The sequence below is a fragment of the Ovis aries genome, chromosome 1 (assembly GCF_016772045.2).
Source record: "Ovis aries strain OAR_USU_Benz2616 breed Rambouillet chromosome 1, ARS-UI_Ramb_v3.0, whole genome shotgun sequence".
Taxonomy (NCBI): domain Eukaryota; kingdom Metazoa; phylum Chordata; class Mammalia; order Artiodactyla; family Bovidae; genus Ovis; species Ovis aries.
In genome coordinates this window covers 227,522,222-227,534,675 of record NC_056054.1, presented here as the reverse complement: position 1 = coordinate 227,534,675, position 12,454 = coordinate 227,522,222, and the positions used below count along the sequence as shown (strand labels likewise).

General features: G+C 38.8%; 1 long non-coding RNA gene across 1 annotated transcript; it reads left to right on the top strand.

The window, feature by feature from the left end:
• Positions 1 to 414: 414 nt before the first annotated feature.
• Positions 415 to 10,878, top strand: LOC114113870 (uncharacterized). Its single transcript, XR_003588603.3, has 2 exons — positions 415 to 509; positions 2,934 to 10,878. It is a non-coding gene; the product is annotated as an uncharacterized LOC114113870 (long non-coding RNA).
• The last annotated feature ends 1,576 nt before the right edge of the window (positions 10,879 to 12,454 follow it).

Genomic DNA, 12,454 nt, shown 5'->3' with positions numbered 1-12,454 from the left:
TAATAGAGCAAAATATTTATCTATCTATGGTGTATGTGTATATCTATAATAGATAATATAATCAAATTTCTGTTGACTTAAAAAAGATGCACAACGTGAGAGTTACGAGTCAAGTTTTATTTGGGGCAAAATGAGGACTGCAGCCTGGGAGACAGCACCTCAGAGAGCTGAGAAACTGCTCCAAAAAGGTACTGGGGGAAAGTCTATATATGTGATTTTGGTGAAGGGGGAGTCACATTCAACCAAGCACTAATCTTACAAAAGATTTTCTGCTAGTCACAAGGAGCTGATGTCACCATGAAGGTTTTTTAGATATGAGGAGATGCAAGGATTGGGATCATGAAATCAGTTTCTAAAAATATCTAACTATCTAAAGACCTGTTCCCCCAGTTTCCCTGGAGCACAAAGTGCCTCATTCTCTACCCTAACTCCCTTCAGGGTATGTTGAAGGTCAATAGCTGCAGAGCCCAGGATTCAATCTCCTCAGAGGCAGACGGCAAATGCACTTGGTAAGCTCCAATTTGTAGCTGACATTTCTAATTAAAATATATAATATAATATCATTTATCTTAAGAAGATGTAAAGTATTTGTTTGAGACTTCCCAATAGTTTTTGAGAGCTGACTATGGGGAATGGAATAGGTATATAGTATACTTAGATTTTATTTTATATACACTATAACTTTAAAATTGTAAAAAAAAAGAATTAATAATCATAAACATGCATTCTTTACTTGCAAAATACTAGAGGATATGGCAAATAGTTTAAGAATGGTGAGTGGTATGTTTATGATTATATCTATTATGGTGGACATGTAGACTGTATGCATTTGTCAGAAATTATCAATTTACATACTTGAAATTGGTGAATGATATGTAAATCACATCTCAATAAACATAAAAAAATAACTAAAAAATAAAAGCACTAAAATAATTGGATTGATAGTCAAGGGACATGAGTTTTATTCATAATTCTAGCACTGTGTTATTTTTGACAAGTTTTTCAAACTCTCTGGACCTCAGTTTCCTCATTGGTAAAGAGAAGTTGTTAGACTGGGTGAGAGTTCAAATGTCTCATCCCTAACATCCTGAAAATACAGTACATATCCTACAGGCTGTCAGTGGTTTTCTATCAAAAAAGAATAATAAACATATATATGTGTGTATTTATTATATGTGTATATATTTACATGTTGTTCTTGTTCACTTGCTAAGTTATGTGGGAATCTTTGCCACCCCATGGACTGCAGCACGCTAAGCCTCCTTGTCTCTCACCATCTCCAGAGTTCACCCAAGTCCATTGACTCAGTGATGCTATCCAACAAAAGACTTTTGAGAATCCCTTGGACACTTAGGAGATCAGACCTGTCAATCTTAAGCGAAATCAACCCTTAAAACTCACTGGAAGGACTGATGCTGAAGCTGAAACTCCAGTATTTTCGGTCAGCTGATACGAACAGCTGACTCTTTGGAAAAGTTCCTGATGCTGGGAAAGACTGAAGGCAGAAGGAGAAGAGGGCAGCAGAGGACAAGATGGCTGGATGGCACCACTGAAACAATGGACATGAACTTGGGCAATCTTCAGGAGATGGTGAGGGACAGGAAGGCCAGGCATGCTGAAGTCCATGGGGTCACAGAGAGTTAGACAAGACTGGGCAACTGAACAACAACAATTCTGCATGTAAGTTAAATAAACAAGGTGACAATATACGGTCTTGACATACCCCTTTCCCAATTTTGAACCAGTCAGCTGTTCTATGGAAGGTTCTAATTGTTGCTTCTTGACATGCATACAGGTTTCTCAGGAGACAGATAATATGGTTTGCTATTCCCATCTCTTTAAGAATTTTCCACAGTTTGTTGTGATCCACAGAGTCAAAGCCTTTTGTATAGTCAATGAAATAGAAGTAGATGTTTTTCTGGAATTTACATGCAAATAACATTTGCTTTGAAAACTTATTAAATGGGTATCCTGTATAAAATTCATTAAGTACTAGTAGAACCTTGAAACTTATCACGAAAAGAATAATTATCCCTTAAGAGTTTTCTATAGCACTTGGAGTTAGGAAATCTTGACCTGCTTCCATCTTGTAAAACTGCTAATGAACCTCTGGACAAGACGATCTCAGACAGGATCATTTAGGTGCACATTTAAGTACAGGATTCAGAACGAAAATCGTTATTGTTTACAAGTGCGTAATGGACAGCCAGGCTCTGAATATGCAAGGTATTTTTCGAATGCAATCTCATCTAACCCTCACAGCAGCCCTAAGAGGGAGGTATTGTTACAGTATTTGTTTTACAGACAAGTCTGTCATTACAGACGTAGTTTGTCCAAAGCTAGCAAGCACCAGAGCCAGTTTTCCAACCCAGGTCTGCCCGACTCCAGAGTCCATGCTCCTTCCATCCCAACCTATCTTGTAGACCTTTCTCACTAATTTAATTAATATTGATATTCCTAGTAGGGTAATGATCCTAACTTAACTGAACTAATTTGGCCACCTCATGAGAAGAGTTGACTCATTGGAAAAGACTCTGATGTTGGGAGGGATTGGGGGCAGGAGGAGAAGGGGACGACAGAGGATGAGATGGCTGGATGGCATCACTGATTCGATGGACGTGAGTCTGAGTGAACTCCGGGAGTTGGTGATGGACAGGGAGGCCTGGCGTGCTGCAATTCATGGGGTCACAAAGAGTTGGACACAACTGAGCGACTGAACTGAACTGAACTGAACTGAATGTAGTCAAAACCAGCAAAATCACTTAGAGAATGAAGGTGATTTTCCAGAAAAGTTTAAAAATACAGTCTTACTTAAAATATAGTCTTTTAAAAAACGTATTTTTATATAAATATATATGAATATGCACTGGCCTTAGCAGAAAACATCACTATTGGGATATGAATAACTTCCTTCCCATTTTGTCTTTTCTAAGGATTCTCTAAAAATGGCTGAAGAAGAGCTTCCTCCGCTGAGTCCCTGGCTGCTCAAGAAAATTTGAGTCAAAGTTTCTCTCTAAGTCGCCATCATTCTTGTGTGTGAACATGTGTGCTAAGTCACTTCAGTCGTGTCCGACTTTTTGCGACCCCATGGACTGTAGCCTGCCAGGCTCCTCTTTTCCAGGCTTTTCCAGGCAAGAATACTGGAGTGGATTGCCATGCCCTCCTCCAGAGGATTTTCCCAACCCAGGGAAAACTATCATTTTAGCGGAACCCCAAAGTAGTTTTGTTTATCCCTTAAATTTTTTTTGAAGGATACTTCATTTGTAATCATTTTTACTTAGTATGCAACTTGTATATCAGGATGACAAAGCCTTTTACAATTACTGCCTAATACATTCTTCCAGCAGCTTCTGGGGAGACCAACATTTTACAGAAAAGCAAAATTCGATGTAGATACATACATTTACTTGGCCAGAGTGACGCAGTGACTTTCTGTACTTACAGCCAAGGGAAACCCTGCTCCTTGAATGATAACATTTTACAGTTACACTGAAACTATAATCACAGAAAGCCTACTTTTTATTCATTGATAGAGATGCCTTAAAAAAAAAATCTAGAGTTCCCAATTTACTTCTCGGAACTGATTCCCCTTTTGATCTTTCAAGTATCCTCGCTTGAGTTAATTGATAAAAGTTTTTAGCTCTTCATTTTTGCACTGATTTCAAAATGAAAAACACAATGCTATTTTATGTCCAACAGACTTCCTTGCCACCATTTGGCTTGCTCTTTTACATTTTTGTATTAGCATAAAGCTTGATGCTAAATAAGAGAGAGAAGTTGCAGCTCTCCCCATAAACAGAAGCCCTCCTGTATTTGATTTCTAGCCATATCCACCTGAACATTGGTCCCTGTTATTAAATCAATATTTTTTTGATTCATTATACTGTTCATTCTTGGCAAGAGGAACTTCCATCTCTTAACCTTTCTCATGACTAAGCTGAACGTGTCTTTGGTTTGAATGAAAAATATACCATTAAGAGAAGGTAGTAAATCTTTGTTATATGGCTAATGAATAAGACCATGTTATTTTATATTTGATTTCATAATACTTTGAACTTGTAGTTAAGAAGCAGACTCTCCAGCATCATATTATAAATGAAGTGCCAACTTTATTTAAAATTTTATGTTAGGTCATATGATAACTTGACAATTCTTTTGATAGCTACAAAGAAATAAAACACCAGCAGAATATATTTAAGAAGCTGTGTCATCATGTACACTTAGAATCAGAAAAATAAAATTCCACTACTATGTTTTATTAAGTAAAATCTGAACAATAACCTTTAGATGGATTATTAATAATTTTATAGATATCTATTTATTTTTCTGAAGTATAATTTAGAAATTATAGTAGAGAGAAGTCAATTGAAGACTGAACAAATGAACACAGCTTCATTACTTGACAAAGATTGGCAGACCCTTTTGCAGTTGATTTTTCTCTGAACCATCCTTTAAGGATGTTTTCTTAAAATTAACTATGGTTATATTTTAACTAGTTTTATCTAATGTTTTGAATTAAATTACCTCTTTAAAATATTTATCTGGTGAGGTTTCTTGAGAAATCCAGAATAAGTGGAAATAAATTTATGCAGCTGAGAAACTTAACATATATATCTAATATATATATAAACTCAAACATTTCTATTGCAATGTACTTTAGTCTTTACAGAATTAATTGAGAAAATTCAAATTAGTAAAGATGTTTATGCCATCGGATTAATTAATTGACTCATCTCTTGGCAGCAGAAGTGAGGCTGTCCACATGAAGTAGTCACTGGCCTGGAGACCCAGATGACTGGGTGCAAATCTTGGCTCTCTTGATGATGAGTCACTGATGTCTCTGTATCAGATCCTTACTCATAAAATGTTATTAATGGTATTTTTAGACTTAGGTGGATGGTGAAAGCTATTTTATCAAGTGCTTATAAATGCTTTGAAGGTTAGAAGTCCAGAATGTTATTAGATCACAATATACAGAGTAGAAAGATATTAAAAATGGCTCACTTATTACTGTCATGTTTGAATGGATTTCTCAGGATTAAGAAACTTAGTTAAATATAGAGCCCAGTTGCTGGTGTTTAGAGGGAAATGCTATGTTAGACTCACTTAGCAATGACAGTCTGTCAGTCTCTAATGAGTGTGGATATAGAATTACATACTCTAGTAGTTGACTTTACTTATTTTAGTGTTGTTCAAACTGGTCCTCTAAGGGTTTCGTAATTTACCTTCAAATTTTTTATTTTAATATTGCTTTTGGTCCCATCCAATCCTTAAGGGCATATCTGCTTGAAGTCAATCATTCTATTACAGATTGGTCTAGTTATGACTCTCTTGTTTAGTTGCTGAGTCATGTCTGACTCTTTTGTGACCTGTGGACTGTAGCCTACCAGCTCCTCTGTTCATGGGATTTCCCAGGCAAGAATACTGGAGCGGGTTGCCATTTCCTTCTACAGGGGATCTTCCCAACCCAGGGATCAAACCCCAGTCTGTTGCGCCTCCTGCATTAACAGGTGGATTTTTTACCACTGAGCCACCAGGGAAGCCCTTAACTCTCTTGTTACCAGTGCTCTGATTATCGTGTTACTGATTGCTGGGAGCTCCAGATTTTGAGCTGACCCGGATTTTACTATCTTTTCAACAGGTGACAGTCCTGGGAATGACTTTTCCTCTCTAAGCTACTTACAAAAACACCTTAATTAATAGCCCTTTGAGAATTTCCAAAGTAAAATGAACCAATAAACACATATAAAGTCTCAAAGTCCTGAATATTAGCAGGCACATAAAATTACATGATCGTTAAAGTCTCTCCTAGGTCCAAAATGCTGTAATTCTAAAACTTAAGGAAAAAAAGTGGGGTGATATATATCCACCCAGTGGGTGATATACAGGACTGACCTCCTGCTGCTTTGGGTTTGCTTCACTGTTGCATGAGATGAGTGTGTGGAAGGGAGATCTGGGGCACTGAGAAGAGAACAGCAAGGCTGCCCACAAAGGCAGACCACAGGAGGGGCTGGGCAGGAAACAGTTTTACTTCCTGGTAGGAGAAAGCCACAGGGCCTAGGCTGGGCCGAGGCAGTGAGGTGCCTTGGGTGGCAAGTTTAAGGAGGCCTCTGCTCTCGCGGGCAGTGTAAGAGTAAGGGCATATTTGGTACTCCAGGAGTCCAGCCCTGGGAAAAAGGCTTAACAAGATCTGTGCCAGGGAAGAAAGAAAGGGCCACAAACCTGGGAATCTGGAAGCCAGAGTTGGAGAAGCCAATCAAATCCATTGACAGTTAAACTGTGAAGTCCTTTGCTTTCTGTTGTCTACCCTCTCTACCTCAGGGCAATAAATTCCAACAGTTTCACAGCCTTAACTTCCTGCTCTCCCAGGAACACCAGCTTAGAGGAAGGGACAGTTAATTCTGGGGAATCAATACAGGGACAATAGAGAAGAAATAAGGTGTGGGGAAAAAAAAAAAAGATGATCAGAATAAAATACCTCCACAAAGTGACCTGGGGCTCCTCCTGAGCCCACACTCCCTCTGCTGGGCTAGGCTTTGGGCCTTAACAGAGGCCTCCCTGCTAGACGGCTTTAAAGCCTTGGTTACGCTTTGAGGGACTCTTTCACCTGTTTGGTAATTACTGCTCCCCTTTGCACAGAGTCTGGAGTAGCCAGAGCTATGTTTTCATTTCACAAAACTGAACATAAAAAGTGATCACTGAACCTGTTACTTCAGGCTTCTATTCTGCCTGATAGTGGAAATACAGCTCAGAAGATTGTAGATAAGTTGACTTCTGAGTTCTTTTCGCCATGTCTGGTAAATTCCATGAATTCAGAACTCCAACTCCCGTCTCTCCAGAGTGGCATCTAAGTTCTAGGTGCCAAGCAAGGTGAAGCACCGGGTTCACAAACGCCCCTGGAGGCTGACATTCACTGCTCATGTCCATGCTCCTGTGGTCCCCAGTCATCAGTCCTGCTATAGCAGCTCCTCATCTTCTTTAAAAATTCCAGTTTATCTCTGCTCTCCTGTATGTTTATTTTTAATTTATTTTCATTTACCTGTTTGGCTGCACTAGGTCTTAGTTGTGACATGTGGGATCTTTAGTTGCGGCATATGAACGCTTAGTTGAGGCATGTGGGATCTACTTCCCTCACCAGGGATCAAACCCGGGCCCCCTGCCTTGGGAGTGAGGAGTCTTAGCCCCTGGACCACTGGGGAAGTCCCAGCAGCTCCTTATCTTGACTGAGGTGGTTCTTCCTGAGCCATGTCTTCACCTCTCTTAGGCACTGGGAAACTTGGACGTCCTCCGGTGCCATTCTGGAGCCTTGCGGGGCTGTCTTAGACACATCTGGTTGCTACTTCTACCCATTCCTGTTTACCCCGGTCTCACCTGAGACGTGAACACAGGTCCCTCTGCTCTCAGATCCCCAAAACTCTGAGGATTCTAACAGTCATCCTGACTCCTCCCTACCCGACTTCCTCTGGGGCCTCAGTCTTATCTTGAGTTACTCTGTCTTGCTCTCTTACATCTGACTGTCTCTCTTCTCCTTGGAGATTATCTAACACTACAGTATCCACGAGTCATGCATGGCTACTGAGCTCTTACAATGTGGCTGGTCCAAAATGGGACGGATGCAAAGCAAAAATGCACACCAATTTTAAAGACTTATTTGAAGAAAATATTCTAAAATATCTCATTAATATTTTTAATATAGCTTACATACATGTCGAAATAATACTATTTTGGATATGTTGAATTAAATGTAAAATAGTGTTACAATTCATTTTTTTCTTTTTACTTTAAAAAATGTAGCTACTAGAAAATTTAAATTGCATTGTATTTCTTTTGGACAGAGCTCATCTAACAAATTTAAGGAAGTGTTGTGGACCGAACTGTGACTCTCCCTATTTGTAGCCCTAACCCCTAATGTAACTGTATTTGAAGATAAGACCTTTAAGGGGGTAATTAGTGTTTAATGAGGTCATAAGGGTGGGGCCTATTGGATTAGAGCCATATAAAAAAGGAAGAGACACCAGGAAGGCACAGATAGAAAGAAGGAAGACCACGTGAAGACACAGTGAGACGGCATCTGTTCACAGGCCAGGGAGAAAGGCCTCATGAGAGGCACCCTGCTGCACCTTGATCTTGGACTTGCAGCTTCCAGAACTGTGGGAATATCAGTTTCTGCCTTTAATATTCTGTTATCTGGTACCTAGTCCATGGTATTCTGTTATGGCTGCCCTTGCAGACTAATAGAGAAAGGATGCCTCATTCTGACATCATGTCTCCTTTTAAAACCAAGTGTCAATGGCATTGGTTTTAGCTTTTGAGCCTTAAAAAATCTTCCTCTTAATCAACTGTCTGTGCCAGAGATTTTAAAAAATCTGGTTTGAAACTCAAGAGTTGAGTGAAAATGGACTCTTTGGTTCGCTGTTGTGACCTTCCTTCCCCAAGGCCTTAGAAGGAGTTACCCTCTGCTGCCTGAAGTTGAGGGAGAGTCACAGGACAAATGGGAAGTAAGGGTGGGGGGGGAGTAGTTGATATCATAATATTAATCTGCTACAGCAGTTACTTTCTCTCTTTCCCCATTTTGTCAAACTTCACTAGGATCTGACTTTATTTATTTGGTCATCCATTTATTTGTTCCTTATTTGTTGCCTACAGATTGATATGTATATTTTAGTGTGGATAGCTTTAAGAGAGCATTTTCACTAAAAATTTCCTGTCTTTAATAATGAAAGATACTATAAGCTGTTAAAGAAATTTAAAATATCACAGTAAGTGCATGGTAATGGTAGAGAGAGATGGGTAAAGGTACTAAAATCCTGTTGTTCATGTCTTTAGAGCTCAGAACGTTTTGTTAGCTATGGAGGAGATCCTGTTGTCCACCCTTAGCACAGATCTTACTTTGCTAGAAGTCCTACAATTCCTGATGTAATGCACAGGGCACACACAGGGTCAGTCTTGGCTTCCAACCATGCAGTGGTCACTTGGAGACAGTGGAAGGCCAGAAAGCTAGGTCTTGTTCTTGGATGGCCATGGGGAGCTTCTCCTATCTTTTGTACTTTTCTGATTCACTAAGCATAGCTAGGTCTTACTGCTCACCTCACTGCACTATCAATCTGTATTTATGTCTCTGTGAACCCTGAATATTCCTTTACTCAATACCTAGTATATAGTTAATGTACAATGGAAGTTTTAGGAATGAAACTAAATGAATGCATGAATCCAACAAGTTCTGCCCTCAGATCCTCACTTCAGACTTTCTCTTACCTCTTTGTTAGCCTGGACATGGATCAAGCATCTCCCTCCATCTCCTTTAATCTCGACCAATCTCGCCTTCATAAAAACAAATTATTTTAAAAAGTTGCTTAATTACCCAAGTACTCTATGAAGATATTATCAATATAACATGATAAAATAATACAAAGAGATTGAGAACTCCCTGGCAGTTCACTGAAGTGAGCCTGGGTTTGGGGAACTAAGATCCTGCAAGCCATAAGGCACAGCCAACACAAACAAAAAACACAACAAACAAAGAAACAAAAAAGAGATGGCAGAAGCCCGTTACAACTCCATGGCAATCCCCTTCATCTCACAGCAGTGTGGGAATAGCTTCTACCCCCCTTCATAGATGTGTCACATACCTACTAAAATAGACATAAATATGTATGCTAATACGTTATTACTACCATATTATATATGTTAATATACATGTTATACATATTTAACCTAAATAATTTTATGCTGTTGGGTACTGTTTAACAGCTTGCTTTTTTTTTCCCCCACTAAATTCCTTGATATCCTTTTATGTCACTGTCCATTCATCTCCCTTGTTCTTATTTTAGTTGCTGTAAGTATTCTTTAGCACAGAGTAAAGAAAATACATCTAAAATATATTTAAATTCTTCTTTATTGATGACCCTATGGTAGCTCAGACAGTAAAATATCTACCTGCAATGCAGAAGACCCGGGTTCAATCCCTGGGCTGGGAAGATCCCTTGGAGAAGGAAATAGCAACCCATTCCAGTACTCTTGCCTGGAAAATGCCATGGACAGAGGAGCCTTGTAAGGCTATAGTCCATGGGGTCTCAGTCGGACACGACTGAGCAACCTCACTTATTGATGACACTATAGGCTGTTTGTAATTTTTCACTGTTATGAACAATGAACATCCACTTATTTACATGTTTCTTTAGACAAATGTGCAAGTGCTTTTTTAAATGACAGATCCTTAGAAGCTGACTTGCTAGGTTAAAGGGTACATGTAAATTCTAGGGAATATCCTGAGAAGGAGGCTTTCTCGGCCGTTTGCCATGCAATGTTTCCTTGCTTGTAAACCAAATAGGCTTGCTAAAATGTATGAGGGCAGAATGACATGGCAAGACTTAGACTATCCTAGTCCCAGGAGATAATTTATGTAAATTGTACGGCCATAGATAGAAATCACATTACGTCCTTTAACATCCCGTTGACATCCCATCCTGTGATTGTCTTTCTCCACAGCAGAGCAGTATGGAAAATATCCTTCCGAGCCCTTTCCCATGTATTTGCATTATGTGTTGAAGATTTTGCATCCTACTACTTTGTGATACCTCTATAAATGAACAGAGAAAGTGGCCTTCCATACTCCAAATGAGAAAGGAAATGTTGTTATTAGTCATTACTGTCTGTCATCTTGTTCAAGAAGGGGAAGGTGGGTCATATCAAGAGAATCAGAGTCACCAGGTCATAGGCAAGGTGATAGACCTCAAGACTTGCTTGTATCTGCTCCATGGACATGTTGCAACAGTTAATGTGGTAAACGTCACTGTCTAAGTGTGAGAAAATAAAGTATGTACTATCTGAGCACTTAATATTATTTGGCAAAGGAAATAAAATGACTTTTCTTAAAAACTTTTCTGATATGTGTCTCTTGGAGTTCAGAAAATTTTCACTCACTAATTTATATAAAGAAATTATTAATTACTGAGGATTTGTCAGGAATGGGTATATCGTTTAACCACTGGCTCAAAATCCCCCAAAATAATATATTTTAAATTTTAGTAGATATATTGCCAAACTACCATCCAAAAGACAGGTATCAATTTGTACTCCCTCTAATAGTGACTGAGTCTAACATATTATCAATTGTTGTCTGATGGGTGAAAAATAGTATCTTATTATCTTAATATGCATTTCTCTAGTGACCAGTGATATCCAGCATATTTTCACAAAATATCTGACCACCTGTATATCCTCTTGTGAATTGTCTGGTCATATCCTCTGCTCATTTTCTAATTTGTTTGCGTGTCTTTTTATCTTTGTTATTTATTCATTTTTTGGCTGTGTTGTGTGGCTTGTGGGATGTTAGTTCCCTGACCAGGGACAGAACTCAGGCCTTCGGCCATGAGAGCATGGAGTCCTAACCACTGGACCACCAGGGAATTTCCTTTTTTAAGAATAGCTTTACTGCTTTGCCAGGCAGAGGGAGCCACAGCAGGCTAATGCTGCAAAGCCATGTGTCCTCTCTTCTTTATTGACTTGTATGAATTTATTAGGTGGTATGTATATGAAATTTTCATTCTATATTGTTAATATTTCCTATAGCTCCTTTGGTCTTTTGATTTTGTTTAAAGTGTTTTAATACAGAAATGCTGATTAATTAAGTATAGCAATCAATATTAACTCTTTATAGCCTTTATAATTTTTGGAATTTTAGTTTAAGAAGGTTGTGTATCACCAATGTTATTAACATATTCTTCAACATTTTCCTCTAATATTTTAAATGTCTTTAAAATTCTTAAATATGAGTATATTCTCACTAAAACTGTAAACAATTTCTAGTAATATGATGAACTAGGCCTTAAGTAAAATCCTTCCCAGTATAGCACATGTAAAAATCCCATATAAAATATCAAAACAAACAAAAATATTTTATATATATTTGTTTGAGGCAGAACTGGTGAGAAATTAAGGGAATTTTTTTATAGGCTGGGTGAAAAGAAAGCAAAATCTGTAGGGATAGCAAAGCCCTGAGTGTTTACGTGATCCTTAGTGGCCAACAGTCCAAGTTTTAATGGGCCCAGTGCTTCAAGGACAAAGAGTATACCAGGGTCCAAAGTAAGATGGGAGCTAGATGGGGTATCTTCAAGGATGACTCTTCTGGTGACTGAACTAGAAAAATCCCATACAGCAGAGGATTAGTGGTAATATTTGCCAATCTCACTTGGACTCTGGGCAGAGCTGAACCAAGAAGAGAAAGGCCTGAGAATTCTTACTCATCAACCTACTTCTACATGTGTTTAGAACTGTACATTCAAAAAAAAATAAAAAATTGCCCCAAGCCTAAAATGTAGCTGGGGCTTCCCTGGTGGCTGAGTGGTAAAGAATCCTTCTGCCAGTGCAGGAGACAGAGGTTCAATCCCTGGTCTAGGAAGATTTCACATGATGTGGAGCAACTAAGCCAGTGAACCACAACTACTGAGCCCAT